This window comes from Dermacentor andersoni, chromosome 10 (assembly GCF_023375885.2).
Source record: "Dermacentor andersoni chromosome 10, qqDerAnde1_hic_scaffold, whole genome shotgun sequence".
In the NCBI taxonomy this organism is placed as follows: Eukaryota; Metazoa; Arthropoda; class Arachnida; order Ixodida; family Ixodidae; genus Dermacentor; species Dermacentor andersoni.
In genome coordinates, this window is record NC_092823.1 from 27,230,049 (window position 1) to 27,244,940 (window position 14,892).

Below are 14,892 nucleotides of genomic sequence, written 5' to 3' on the forward strand. Positions count from 1 at the left end.
TGATTTTATCTGTTATGTATGTTCTCGCCCAACCTTGTGTAATATGAATGTATCTACGACACGAATTGAAAAGCACGCGGGCGAAAGCGATTACGTTGTCACCTTTGACGACTAATATACCAAAGCCGACGCGCTTGTCCCGCAGATCAAATTTTTCTTGATCGCCGTCTTTGCTGGTCGCTATCTTTGTGCATGAGTGTTACGTGTTTTTCTGGGCAGAAGTTCGCCAAATAAAGAGATAGGTACGTGATTCACACTAGTCGCAAATGTGTTCTTCACCGTCACTACAACTTGGCTCCCCCCCCTTGGCAAAGGTGATTTTAAATTAAGTTATGGTGTTTTACATGCTAAAACCACGATCTCATTATGACGCACGCCATGGTGGGGAACCCTGCAAATATGGACCACCTGGGGTTCTTTAACTTTCACCTATATCTAAGTACACTCGTGTTTTCGCGTTTCGCCCCCTTGAAATGCGTCCGCCGTGGTGGGGATTCGATCCCGTGACCTCATGCTCAGCAGCCTAACACCACAGCCACGAAGCAGCCACGACGAGTTGTGCAAGTGCTTTTGGGTCCATGTACTAGCTGTCCCCTTCCAACTGCCAGCTTAGCCGAAAGCGTGAAGGGGACGCCAACGCCATCCCGGACCGTCGGGCTAGCCGCAGGCAAAAAATATGGCGCCAGCGCGCGGGTTTATACCTGAGAACATATGAAAGAACGAAGCCAAGGCGAGTACCATCATGACAGACCGAGCACCGCCTGCAGGCGTCGTACCGCGAAACACAGAACATCACCTATCTTCAGCGTAGCTTCGTCCGATGACCCAGAAAGCTGGGTCGAAACATTCAAGAGAGTTTCGCACTTAACAGCTAGAACTGTGATAGCAAGCTTCACCATGTTTACTTCTCCTTGGAGGACGCTGGGAAAACATTGTTTGAGAACCGGGAAACCACCCTAACATCATGAGATCTCTTTAGAAGCAACTTCCTAAAGACGTTTACCAGCTTCGTCTGAAGATTGAGAGCCGAACTACTCCTAGAAGCGCTACTGCTACTGCCCAATAAGACCATCGCCACCTTCACGGAAGATGGCGATGGTCACGGGCAGTCGGAAGTGTAAGAGGAGAAGAATAACCGCTTCCTCATACGTTGTGGTCTCTCTTTTTTCCGTGGTGTTCTCATCTCAATTTTATTGCAGGTTTTCTCAAGTTCCCCGCATGGACCAAACGGCCCAGCGAGCATCCGTTCCTTATGTGGGGCGTAAAACAAGAACTGTTCATCGAACTACTTCGACATCCGTCGCACACCACTGCAGAATTTCTGGCGGAGGCGACGACGATTCAGAAGGCTAGAAATGCGCACTAGGCAATCTAACCGGCAAGTGTTCATGTCGCAGTGCGAAAACCAAAACTTGGCTTCGACGATGTGCGAGAGACCATTAGGACCATCGTGCGCGAAGAACTGGGCAAGACGTTCCCTTCGTCGCATCCTTAGGTGACTTTGATCACTGACATGTTGAAGGAAGTACTTCAACATTATGTTCTATATTCATGGAATAAAATGTGTATGTAAGTAAAATAGAACGGGTCAATGGAAATTGGTGAAGTGCCGGTCGAGTAGCCGCATCCCTTGCCGGAAGCGATGACCTACGTCACATTAATCGTCGTCAAAGTACCCCTCCTCGCCAGGACCCTGTAACACCGCAGTTCCGCCGTCTGCCGCCGTCTGCCGCCGCCGTTAGCTCGTCCACTCATCGCCCATCGCAACTACTCAAAGAGGACAGACGTCTGGCGCGCTCCTGACCACCGCCTGCTCTGCTACTACTGCGTAAAAGTGGACTGCATAGCCCCCAGTGCTCATACCGCGAATTATAACTACGAGGGTTCGCCTTGAACGCACCGCGACTACCGCTTGGCGAACGACCTTGGGACATGGCCGACTACCTGGCCACAACGCAGTTGATATCCCGACGGCATTTCTGGTCACATCACCAGATCGCTACATCTCGCAGCAACGGCGACAATACACTGGCCCAACACCGGGCCGGTCGATCAGCTGTCAGCGGCAAAACTGAAAGCAGCACCCAAAGCACGTGTGGTTGGAGTTCGTCGGAATGCCGAACACCCTCCGCTGCCGACGTTGCAGGAGCCTCTTCGACGACGCGGCAACGACCCGCCGCCTTAACAAGACTGAATGACTCGACGAAACGCGTGTGAGACAACGTCGTGCAGCCGTGATCCGATGCCACGATGCAATTCCAACGGAAGAGCGAAACCACCTACCTCGATGTGCTTCTCAACGGCCACACCGTTGCCGCTCTAGTAGACACAGGAGCCGACTACTCCGTCATCAGTGGATCCTTAGACACCAAGTTTAAGAACGTCAAGGCCACCTGGAAGGGGCCCCATGTCTGGATAGCTGGGGGATACCTAACGCTGACTGGAATCTGCCCCGCAAACGTTACAGCGCATGAATGAACTCACGATGGGACCTTCTTTATCCTGCAAGAGTGCTCACGTGACGTTATTCTCGGCATGGACTTTCTGAATCAACACGGCCCTGTCGTTCACCTAAAGTCGAAGTCGATAACGCTGTCCATACACCAAGTAATACCGCCGCAGAGGATTTCCAGTCAGCGTGCCTTAAAACAATCTGCCTCGCGCCAGCATCGTGGTTTCATTTGGGGCAAAAGCTGCCAAAGACACAAAAGTCATCGTCGAGAATGACCAACACATGCTGCTCGACCATGAAATTGGCGTCGCGAGGAGTATCATCCAGCTGCAAGGAGCAAAAGCTGACGAAATGGGGATGAACTTCAGCCAGGATTAAAAGCGCCTGAACAAGCGCACGAAGATCGCCTACACAAAGCAAGTTGCAGCTGCCAGCGATGAATTTTTGCTCTCGCTTTCTACCGAAGCTAGAATGGCGGTCCGTGTTCTTCAACCAACTTTTGATATTAATCAGAATATTCCCAGGGAGAAACAAGAACAGCTGTATCGTCTACTCCAGCAGTACAAGGACTGTTTTTCGTCGTCATGGAGGATTCGCCCAACATCAGTTGAGAAGGATCACATAAACACCGTAGAATGCGCTAGGCCACTACGTCAGACCCGTACGACACGAGAATGAGAATCCATAAAACAGCAAGTCGATGAAATGGTGCGCGACGAAATTACCCAGCCGCCGAAGAATTTGTGGGCGCCTTCTGTGGTCTTAGTGAAGAATGGAACTCTGCGCTTCTGTGCCGATTATCACCGCTTGAACAAAATCATGAAGAATGGCCTATACCCCTCCCATGGATAGACACACATTAGACCAGCGTTCCCTTGCTAAGTACATTTCCTCCCTGTATCTCAAGACTGGTTAATGGGAAATTGAAGTCGACGAGAGGGACCGAGAGAAGACCGCGTTTACCACGTCGGACGGCCGAGTTCAAAGTCATGTCATTCGGGCTTTGCTTCGTTCCAGAACGTTCCAGCGCGTGATGGACTCAGTCTTGGAAGGACTGGAAAAGCAGATTTGTCTCGCCTACTTGGATGACATTGTAGTCTTTGCCACAAATTTCTACGATTGGTTGAGGCGGCTTCAGGCAGTGTTAGAGGCGAGTAAGTCATCTAGATTCACCCTGAAGCGGAAAAAATGCCGTTTCGCTTACGAGGAGCTCCTGTCCCTAGACCACGTTATCAGCTGGTCTGGAGTCCGTCTGGAGCAGCAGAAGACAGTTGTCATCGCTAATTACTTGCGGGTCGTCGACAAGAAGGCCGTGCACATGTTCCTTGGCCTGAGCGCCGATTATAGGCTCTATGTCAGATATTTTTTAGGTATTGCCGAGGCATCGAACCGTCTCACGAAATCCGACGTCGACTTTCAATAGGAAAGACGGCAGGTCGACGCATTTGAGTATCTGAAACGACGGCTGCAGTCACCACCAGTACTTTCACACTTCGACGAAGACGCCGATACGGAAAGCGACAGCGACACATATAGCGTAGGCCTCCGTACCGCGCTGGTTCAGAGGAAGCACCTGAGTTGAAAGCGAAATATCTCAGACTAGCCGGTCCCTATCCAAAGCAAAAGCGAATTACTCTACGACGGAAAAAGAGTGCATTTCGATCCTTTGGTCAACGATGAAATTTCGGCCTTACATATAGGGTAGGTACACCAAAGTCGTAATGACCCCCACGCTATGGGTTGGCTGGCAAACGGCAAACTTCAACGATCCCTAACGTCATCTAACATGATGGAGCGTCATTGGAATTTGACTTCGCCGTGGCCTATAAGTCGGGATAGAAGCATTCTGTTGCCGACTGCCCATCGCGTGCGCCTAGTTACCCGCCGCCGCAAGGCGTACTGGACGACCACGCCTTCCTAGGAACAATAACAGCCGACGACTTGGCCTAACAGCAACTAGCAGATCCGGAGTTACGAACCCTTGTGGAGTATTAAAAGGCGGGACCGACGTTGCTTCAATGGTATTTCTGCGTCGACTGTCTTGTGTTCCTTGCACAACGTCGTCCTGATAGTCCGCACCAGCTGCCTGCGCGTTGTGCCTTAAGCTCTGCGGCCCGAGGTTCTACATGCTCTTCCTGTCCATCCGACTGCTGGGCACCTTCGATTCTCCAGTACCTTCGTACCCTTGTAAAGATTTAGGACAAGTATTACAGGCCGTGCCTGGCCACTGACCGCGCCCGTCACATCCGGACATACCCAGACCCCAGGGGCTAATCTACGCATGGCTGCCATTGGCTGTTTTATTACAGACCTTCTTTCGACGCTGGCGCGAAGGTCTCCTTCAGTTACGACCCTAGCAGGCGGGAGATACTTTAGCAACATGGCGGCAGACACGATTGTTTACGTTCTCATGGCAATAGGAGCCGCTGCCGTGTGGCGCCTCCTGATCTAGCGCTCTTTGTTTTTTCTTTGTATTATTCCGACCTGCTGCGCTCCCTTTCCACCTTCCCTAAGCCTTGCGCACCGTTTATTTTGCTTTCTTTTTGCCTGTCCACGGCGCTTATATTTTCTTTTGTGCGCGCGCTACGCCGCACATTTGCGTTGTTTGTGAAATGACGCGTGGTGCGCCGTGGGTTTTTTTTTATTCGAAAGCTTCCCCTTAGGTATAATACATAAAAAGTGCACGAACAGAGTCGACTCGTACAAAAAAACCGAGAAGTGAACGATGATGTTCTCCCTGAATCCAACATTCAAGCTCGGGTGGGCGGCCAGGCCAAAGGCATTTTGCCCGGAGGTGGCGCAGATGGCTTTGATGAAGTCTTGGGCAGGTCCATAGTAGGTGTATCACTGTCACTTTTTGGATTTCTGTGTTACAAAATGGGCACGATGAGCTGTAAGGACCATGGTGCTGTTTTGGGCAGAGAGCGGTCGCAGACGGGGTGAGCGCGACCCCGACAGGTAGCCTCCTTAACGTAACCTAATCTCGGCGGGTTAACCCACCAGGGAGGTCTGACGCACACGGAGGTATAAGAGCTCGTGTGGTACGTTGGAGGTTTTCCTTTTCCCGGATCAGTCATCCACGGGCGTCTTCAGGAAAATGTGGAAGTGCGTATATTGTAATCTGTGGGTGGGTTGCCATATCTGCTTCAAGGAGACCCGGCAGGGCTGCTCTGTATGCGTATGAGGATATTCGTAGTGGCAGAAAGGCAGTGAATGCTATCTGAGAAGAGAGTGGACCGAGATACCCTACATATGTCATGGATGGCTTGAGTAGAGTCTGTGCGAATGATGAGTTGAGAGTATCGAGCAGCTTGAACAGTTGGTAGCAACCTGGCGAGGCCGTCTCATGTGGCAGCAAGCTCAGCACGATAGTCCAGCAGAACTTTTTGTTGGGCTAGTTGGTGCATATTACTGAAGTACTATAGCGCCAAACAGACGACACAAGAAGAAGAGCGCTCGTCCGTGTGTCTTCTTCTTGTGTCGTCTGTTTGGCGCTATAGTACTTCAGCAAGATAGGTCGGTAGTGCAGGATCGGCAACATACGAGTGAGTCTAGCCTGCCTCTGGTATCAATGGACACATGAGGGCTGTGCGAATCATGGTGCCATTAACACTGGCATCAGTGTTTGCGACAAGTGTCGCATCGTCTTGATTATCATCGGCGCGACGAAGGCGAGACATTTGTGCATTCGCCTGGCAAGGAACCGGGCAATACATATGACCAAGAAACTTATTGTCACTTAATTGTACCCTCTTCCACAGGGCTACATCGGGTCTCGTAGATGCTGGATTGTCTATTTCGTGTCCCATGCACCGGGCCAGTGAAGCAGCCGAGCAGAAATTTCATGGCTTTAGGGTGCGCACGCATCGACGTTGGTGCATGAGTTCGTCGACATTGCTCAGTTGGGACTCGGCCTGTAGGTTTGGCGACGGAGTGATACGCGGTAGTCCCGTTATGGTCTGCATGACTTCGTTATTAATGGCCTCAAGGCGAGCCCATTGTGCCTTCATGCGATGATGAAACTGGGCTCTGTAGACGAGTCGTGGTTTCAATTCAGAGCGGGCTAGAAGGCGAGCCATGTTGGTGCTCGCTCAGCGAGATGTCTTCACAATCCGACGTGTCAAATGTATTATTTCTGCGGCATGTTGCTTTGCATTCTTGAACCATGGTCCCCAAGATCCGGAGGAATTCATTTCAAGGCTGAGTACACGGAGAGTTGAAGCCTCGTGTAGTGGTTGCTGATGCAGAGTTAACTGAAGAGGCCGGACTGCCAGAAGACGGCGCCCGTACTTGTTCGCTACTGACATGTACGTCGTCTGGTCCTTGGAAATTTCAAGCCCTATTTGAACACACCAGTTGTGCGTCACATTTAGGGACTCTTGGAGCGCTTGTACTTGGTGGCAGATTTCAGGATCAACTGACCAGACAGTGATGTCATCTGCGTACATTATGTACTGTGCGTTATGTATCGTCGCTAGCTTCCAAGCTAGTGGAAGGAGACCAATATTGAAAATGACTGGTGCGAGCACAGATCCTTGTGGGACACCGCGATTTGCGACGAACTGACCTGCTGTGCAGACATGGCTAGGGAAGTGAAGCCAACGGAGAATTGCGACAATTACTTCGTGTCTCACATGGTCATATGCTCTACGAATATCCATTGCCAGAATGGTGCGAATTCTGCGGGAGCGCCCTCCGATAAGAACCACACAAGATAGGTACGCAAGGCCATCCTCTGCGCCTAGATGAGCACGGAACCCGACTTGGCCAGGGTGACACTATGAGTACCACTCGAGCCACAATGTAATACGTGTCGCGGGCAAACGCTTCATCAGCTTGCCAAACGTTTAGGTTAGTGCTATTCGGTACAAATGAGCGATATTATCTTGGGGCTTTCGGGGTTTGGGAATAGGGACCTTTCTGCATGCAGCCAAGGATCCGAGATGACTCCTCTAGCCCAAGCTTCGTTTATGGCCCCCAACAGCACTTTGTGAACCTTGCCTTCCGTGTTTTTATAGAGTTCATACTGCATGCACTCTTAAAAAAAAGAGAGTCAAAAGAGGGTCACGACTACCTCGACTCTCTTTTTTCAGTCGCTGACCACCTTTTTTTCCAAGGGTAGTCACAAAACGAAGTCGGGAATGACGCATGAAATGGATGACTCCCGTGCTGCTTGAAGGGAGTCAGTGAAAGGCACATATGATGTTATAGGTTGCAGCGAATGTGGATTCGTTGGTTCACTCAATCAAATAACTGATCGACTATACCAAAGAAAACAGCATGATATGTAACGACCGAGTTCAACTCTATAGCCGCAAAAAGTAAAATGCGTTTCATGCAGTGCTGTATTACTGCATAATCAGGATAGCAAGAGAAGCAAATTGTTTTTTTTTTTTTCAATTTTTCAGTAAGAAGTAATTGAAGCAGGGTGGTACAACGCCAAACTCCAAAAGTAATAACACTGGTTGGTATATTTATGCAACACACTTTACATTAATATGTATTTTGTATATAAAGATACCTTAAAAAGGGGGGGGGGGGGGGAGTGCACAATATTGATTGACCATGCACAGAATGGAAAAAAGAAGAAAAAAATACAACACGAATATACACACAATGTCAACAGAACACAAACTGTGAAGTACACCACTTAGAAAATTAAAAATTAAATTATGGGGTTTTACGTGCCAAAACCACTTTCTGATTATGAGGCACGCCGTAGTGGGGGACTCCGGAAATTTTGACCACCTGGGGTTCTTTAACGTGCACCTAAATCTAAGTACACGGGTGTTTTCGCATTTCGCCCCCATCGAAATGCGGCCGCCGTGGCCGGGATTCGACCCCGCGACCTCGTGCTCAGCAGCCTAACACCATAGCCACTGAGCAACCACGGCGGGTGGACACCACTTAGAGTTCATAACTAAAGCTAAGCAAATATTACTATGTTTTTAATGAAACAACACTAATTCACATCTGGGTACCACTTTCCCTGCCAGATAAAGATCGAGGAACTCTGGTAATACTTTATCTTCTGGCTGCGCCGCACCGACTACATTGCGTTTAGATACCTTAAATGCTTATCGATGTCTCCTGAATTCAACAAGCCCCATCTTGTCTAACAAGAACAGAACCTCATCCTGAGCCGCAAAAATACCTGCAATCTGTGCAAATTGTGCGTCGTCTGCCTAACCCGTCGTGGTTGCTCAGCGGCTATGGTGTTGGGCTGCTGAGCACGAGGTCGCGGGATCGAATCCCGGCCACGGCTGCCGCATTTCGATGGCAGCGAAATGCGAAAACACCAGTGTACTTAGATTTAGGTGCACATTCAAGAACCCCAGGTGATCGAAATTTCCGGAGTCGTCCACTACAAGTGCCTCATAATCGGAAAGTGGTTTTGGAACGTAAAACCCCCATAAGTCAATTTCGTCTCCCTTGGCCATTAAAAGCACATCTCCCACATGGTGTGCCATTTGCGGCATAGTGACTGACTTTGCCTGCCATACGTTACCTGCAGGCAGGCGCTCCTCAATGCACGTATGTAAAACAGATCTTCGCACAGGTTTCAGGCCTGACATGGTGTGAGGTTGGTTGAAGACAATCTCACAGAATTCATAGCTTTGCGAAAGTTGGTGAAGCTCTGCAAGTGTTTTACATTTGTTTTTGAAGTTTTTCAACTTTGATGCCTTGAACCTCATATGTCAGATTTGTTTGAGTGGTACGAAAAGAGAGATCATGCGTGGGTAGTGCACAATTAAGGTAATGTAATTTAGGGATTATGCGGGCTTCTGGGTAGCGGGTAACGAATGAACGGAGAAATTCTTGAATTTTCACCTCCATATTGCTACGGGGTAGTATTTCCAATGACGAAGAGCCGAGCAGTAAGAAGACGACGACGACGATTGGAAGCTAGCGCGGGCTGTTGCCTCTTGGCCAACTGCGCCGTATTGCCTTGTAAATATACTTGTAAATAGCTTTTCGTCGGTGTCTTCCTACGTAACAATATAAACAAGAGACTCTTAGGGAAGCTCATCAGACGAAAGCATGCCTACAACTTCTCCGAATAGGAGGTAAACCTCCCAGCCTTCGTTTCCTTCTAGAATTTTAGAAGCGAAAATCTGAGGTAACAGTCCGGAAAGGCACCACTTCTGTGAAGCAGTGCCCTTTAGAGGGGTATTGCCTCGTACGAAGGCTTCTGTGGGTCGTGGTTGTCTGTCAACGCTTCAGATTTAGAATCTAAAAACGTTGTGGTCTGTTTGTGCAATCATTGCGGCCACGATGGAATGTGCAAACTTCGTGCACTGTTCTGCAAACCCCTGTGCAAAAAAACGTGCAAACCGCTGCTCTGTTCTTGCTCAAATTTTGTAGAGCGATCGCATTTTGGCGTCGACTTTACACTTGGCACAATTAAGTGCCTTGTTTGTAAGAAAAACGCAAATTTGCCTGCGCCCATGAAGCTGCAAACAGCTGCCGTAACTACGCAAGAATAAACCAGTGTCGCCGCCTGCCGTCAGCTTTAAAAAGCAGCGTCTTACGGAGGACGGTCGCCTATACCAGGAGCAGGCAACACGCGGCAGCGCTCCTTGATATGCTACTTTCTGCAGCTGACGACAGGCGGCGATACAAGTTTATGCTTGCGCCGTCGCGTCAGCAGCTCGCATTTTCATGAGCGCCGGTAAGTTTGCATTAAAAAAAAGATCAGGCAATTAACTGTGCTAAGTGTTATACTAAACGAAGTAGACACCAAAATGTGGTCGTTCTGCCAAATTTGAGCAAGGATAGCGCAGCGGTGAGCGAAAAATGTTTTGCGAACGCGCGCAGCGAAATATTCAGGACCCAGCACATGACTTACGGCTTTCATATTTACTTCGACTTTGGATTCGCAACTATGAGAAGCGCGGCAATGGCTCTGACGGCACCTTGCAATCTACGGCGGTGAACGAGTATTTAAACGCGAGTGGCATTCCTCTCTTGGTTGCGTTACGCCTGTGAAATCCGACAGCGGTGGCAGCATGTCGTCCGATCCGCCTTCAACTGAACGCTCGCCGACTGATGCGGAAGGAGCGGTTTGCCTCTTGCTTGCGGTGCGCCTGTACCTCACAGCGGTGGCAGTATGGCGTCCGATCCGCCTTCAACTGAACGCTCGCCAACTGGTGCGGAAGGAGCGGTTTGCCTCTTGCTTGCGTTGCGCCTGTGAAACGTGACAACGGTGGCAGCATGTCGTCCGATCCGGCTTAAACTGAACGCTCGCCGACAGGGGCGGAAGAAGCGGCTTGCCTCGTTTCGCAGGGGCCATCAAAGAAAATCGTGAAGCTCATAGGCGCCCGGAAACTCGCCGACCTCCACGAAAGCCTGCGGACGGGAGGGTTCGTGTACCTGATGACAGGCAACGATCTTCTAATACAGGTGAGCGTAAATGTACTGCGCGTTATGGAGCGCGAAGAGGATTTGGTCATTGTTTGGTTCATATGGGCAAAGTAGCAACAGTATGCGTAGCGGAAATGTCGAGCACAATTAATAACTGTTCGGTTGCCGCGCGTTGAACTGACGGATCGAGTGTTACGAAATTGCTCTGTGTCACTTCACTGTGCTGCCAACTACTAATATTTTTGTGTCGTCGCAGCCAATGCACTCGACCTTAAATTGAGAAGTGTAGTGCATACTTGCCCGTACGAACACAACGTTGCTCAACTATAATTATTGGCGTGTCGAGAAGCCGCAAGGAAACTAGCCTTTTCAGGACTTCCATCTTCTGAAAACTTGTGCAGTTGGTTTACTACTGATATTGAGGTCAGGTGTGCAATCGCTTCCCTATCTCTGGTAGGAGAGGCAGTAGTAACAGCTTCAGTCAATGTAATGGTGCTTTAGTTAGCATAACTGGTCGCAGTATGCCATATTCTGCAAACTTCTGCAACGTTTAACTAATAAAACAGGCAAGGCGAGGAAAACGGACTTGTTTGCCTGTTCAATCTTTGTCGTCATTTGTGCGCTGCAACATTCACGCAGCAATGAAGTTAAATTGAACCAACTGAGGAAAAAAAATTGCTGGCATGTTCAGCAATAGGACTATGAAAACCTTGGGCAATCAGCAATATGGATCTTTCTTTGTGAAATCATCTGTTCTTATACATTGATGGTTGCTGACATTGCATAAATAAGCTTAGCCTTGTTAGCTTAATGCGTCCTGTACTTAGATCACATATGGGCAGCAGGATTAGTGCTGTGCTGTGCTGTGATGGCTCTAAATAACAAACCTGTTTGGGACAGTACAGCAACCATAAAGAAAGGCTGTTTAATTAATCAATGCCTGTTCAATGTCCAGAGCTTCACTTCTAATGTGCAAAACTATTGATAAACCATCTGGGTGTGCTTTCAGATCTTCCAACGACCGGTTGCAGTGCTACGTCGACATGGGTGAAAGCACGACGGTGTGTGATGGAGCATTGATTAACTTGGTTGTCTCCCCAAGCCACTCCGAAGCATCAGAGGCACAAAAAAAGCCGTATGCACCCGATCTTATTTAATCTGTACTCATGCATTAACTCTGTATAACATTAAAACCTGTCGTGTGCTGGAAAGCTATAATACCGGTATTTGAGCAGTACTTTAAAGAGCCCCTCACCAGGCCACATAGCTAATTTAATTATATGCTGGAAGTTGTTAGGTGCCCTCTTGGGAGCATTCTACTGCAGAAATTTTCAAATTGGCTCAATAATAGCTGAGATAGAAATATTGCAGTTCCGCAAACCCATGATTTAAAGAGGCGAGCGTCACAGCCAAAAAGAACGCTTGGATGCCCCTTGCCAAGCCACTAGTGGAGAAAAGGCTGCATGTTGTTCCATACATGCGTGAAGTGGCCCACGATTTAAAGAAAGTGGCCAGTAGGTACAAAGTACCTATTATTTTCTTGGGTCCACGGAAGCTTACTGTCCTGTGCCCACGCATCTCAGACCCACAGAAGCTGACCCTTTGTGGTAAAAATCATACAAGGCCATATGTGACTTGCACAGTCGGTATGGTGTACGAAATTCCACTTAATTGCGGCAAGGTGCATATCAGCCAGACAGGCTGTTGCACCAACGATTTGGCAAGGGAACATGAGCTGTCTGCCAGGAATAAGATTAATGCACATTTGCCTATGCACTGCAATTACCGCATGCGTGAGCCATATCTTTTCCATATCCGCATTCTTGGTAAAAGCAAAGATCGTCTGCATGAGAATTAATGGAGGCCTGTTTCATCAACATGAAATGTGACGTCTATGCCAGTGATACATCTGTGGCTTGAACTGAATCGAACGACAGTTTCTGCACTGTATGACTGAATAATAGTGGGCAAACTTGTTTGAGTATTGTGTGGAAACATATGTGCGCACATGGCCACCTTCACCTATAAATATGAACCTGTTTGCTTTCAGTAAAGTAGTAGCAAGTGACACTCATTCCTGTCCTAAAGCTTTTTTCTGCCCCTGGTTGTGTCTTAACTTTGGGGAATAAGCTCATGGGAATTTCGTAAACAAATAAATGCATGCCATAGGGGCAATTCCACGATGTAAAAATAAAATGTTTTTTCCCCCTAATATCTTTATGTATCTATATAGTCCTAGTTCCACTTTTGTAGCATACCACTGTCCTTGTTAAATATTGGAATGCTCTGCTACTAATAGATATGACAAATGAGGTGTATTTATGAAAACATAAAACAAAAAGCTGCAAAATATTTGTTTAAAAATTTTGTGCAGTCTAGACAGCCCACATATAACTGATGATATATGAAGAGCTTAAGAAGCACAATCATGTTTGTGACTCCTCAATCCTTCCATATCACCTTTCAAAGTCTTATCTGACCTTGACTTTTGTATCTATCTCAGTAGCTCAGATTTATGTAATGCTGAGGGAAAATTTGACTTCCTGTTTGAAATAATAGCCATGTTTCACAAAAAAAGCTTATAAGCAAAGAGAAGTTATCAGAAAAAATACGTTCATTGAAATATTAATTCATTAGCCACCAGAAATGTGATAGGGAGTTAATAATGTTTGGATAAACACAAGCGGTCTAGTTTGTGTATTTGAGAACCAGGATCTTCTAGTATATTTTTGTTCTATCAAATCATCCTTGGCCTTTATCTGACCTGCTTTTGTTCTCTGTTTCTGGCCCCAAGACAATGCTAGTCTGGACTTGGCACTCTATGGCCCAGTATTTGTCCTTCACAAAGCAATACCCGTGTAGACGATGTAGCTAGCAACAAGTTTTCCTCAGAACGAATGTTTGGAGGTGCTTCACTATGGTTGCCTATTTCACCTTGGTGGGGGAGCTTTTTGCTCATGGTACCAATGTCTGTGAAGGGACCAATAATGCACCTTCCTTGTGCATGGTACCAATGCGAAAAGGGGGAGAGGGATCATGGTGTGTTGGTAAGGAGGTATCTGTATAGGGGGTGATAAAATTCCTCTTTAAATTTCGTTTTAACAGCCCATTCATGCTGTAACGAGTCAGTTGTCTCAGTCAGTGATTTTTGCTGTTCGTACATCATTATCCTTGAAAAGCAACGGGCTCCATTTGCCATGGCAAATGTGCCCATATTTATCAAGAGCCCTTCCTGTATTCTTAGCGCGTCACTAACTATATAGTAGGTAAATTTGAGCATGTGGAGTGATAGTCTGTGATACCACATCTTTTGTTTTTCTAGCACTGGATTTTGTTGTTGATTTCAATGAATACTTCTCTTTTTAAGGCTGTCTGGTAGTGCGGTTGGACATGCGGAGAATGCAGTCAAAGGACAGTACAAGGAATTGTCAACTTACACACTGCCTCTGATGCCCATTGACGTTGCTGCACACCTCTGAAATATTACAGCAGGAGGCGTGCCTGACAATCTTCAAAAGAAAATTGAATGGATTGCCTACAATTCGTCATCTCACACAATGTAAGTCACAACAATTACCTGGATGCATTGGTCAGCAAAATAATGAGAACACACTCACAACAATTCTATTCAGCCGGGTTCATCGGGCTAAGACCTACAGAAATTCGTCTCAGTCGGACTCACTGAGACTCACTTTCGAGATCAGTCTGAGTGAGTCGACTCATGCATCAGTTTGCCAACCTATGCCAGATGTAAATAAAGTTGGGATAGAATGTACTTAATGAGAATTAATTCCACAGTAAATGTGCCAATTATGTTCAGTCGTGTATTTTTCCCAACCTTGTATTGCAATGTGCATGGTAAGCACAATGTTAATTAGAAAGCGTATTACCCTCCATTCCCATGCGGTTATGTCACTAAGGCAAGTGGGAGGTGTCTATAATCAAAACAAGTTTTTGTTGTCTAATTCATAATTATAACTTAGTTGCTGCATAGTTCCCCTTGAAAACGCTCGATAACCGAGGGGAAAAAAATTGTTTTCCTAAAGCTTTGCATTGGGGCAGTGAACAATGTCCAA

At 47.6% G+C, this 14,892-nt stretch overlaps 1 protein-coding gene and 1 long non-coding RNA gene across 2 annotated transcripts in view; both read left to right on the forward strand.

Annotated features, from left to right (window-relative positions):
- LOC126519122 (uncharacterized) overlaps nucleotides 1-14,892 on the forward strand; it is a 148,578-nt gene that overhangs the window by 24,789 nt on the left and 108,897 nt on the right. The window lies entirely within an intron of this gene.
- LOC126518954 (uncharacterized) lies at nucleotides 10,149-14,369 on the forward strand. Its single transcript, XR_007596486.3, has 3 exons — nucleotides 10,149-10,855; nucleotides 11,826-11,951; nucleotides 14,184-14,369. It is a non-coding gene; the product is annotated as an uncharacterized lncRNA (long non-coding RNA).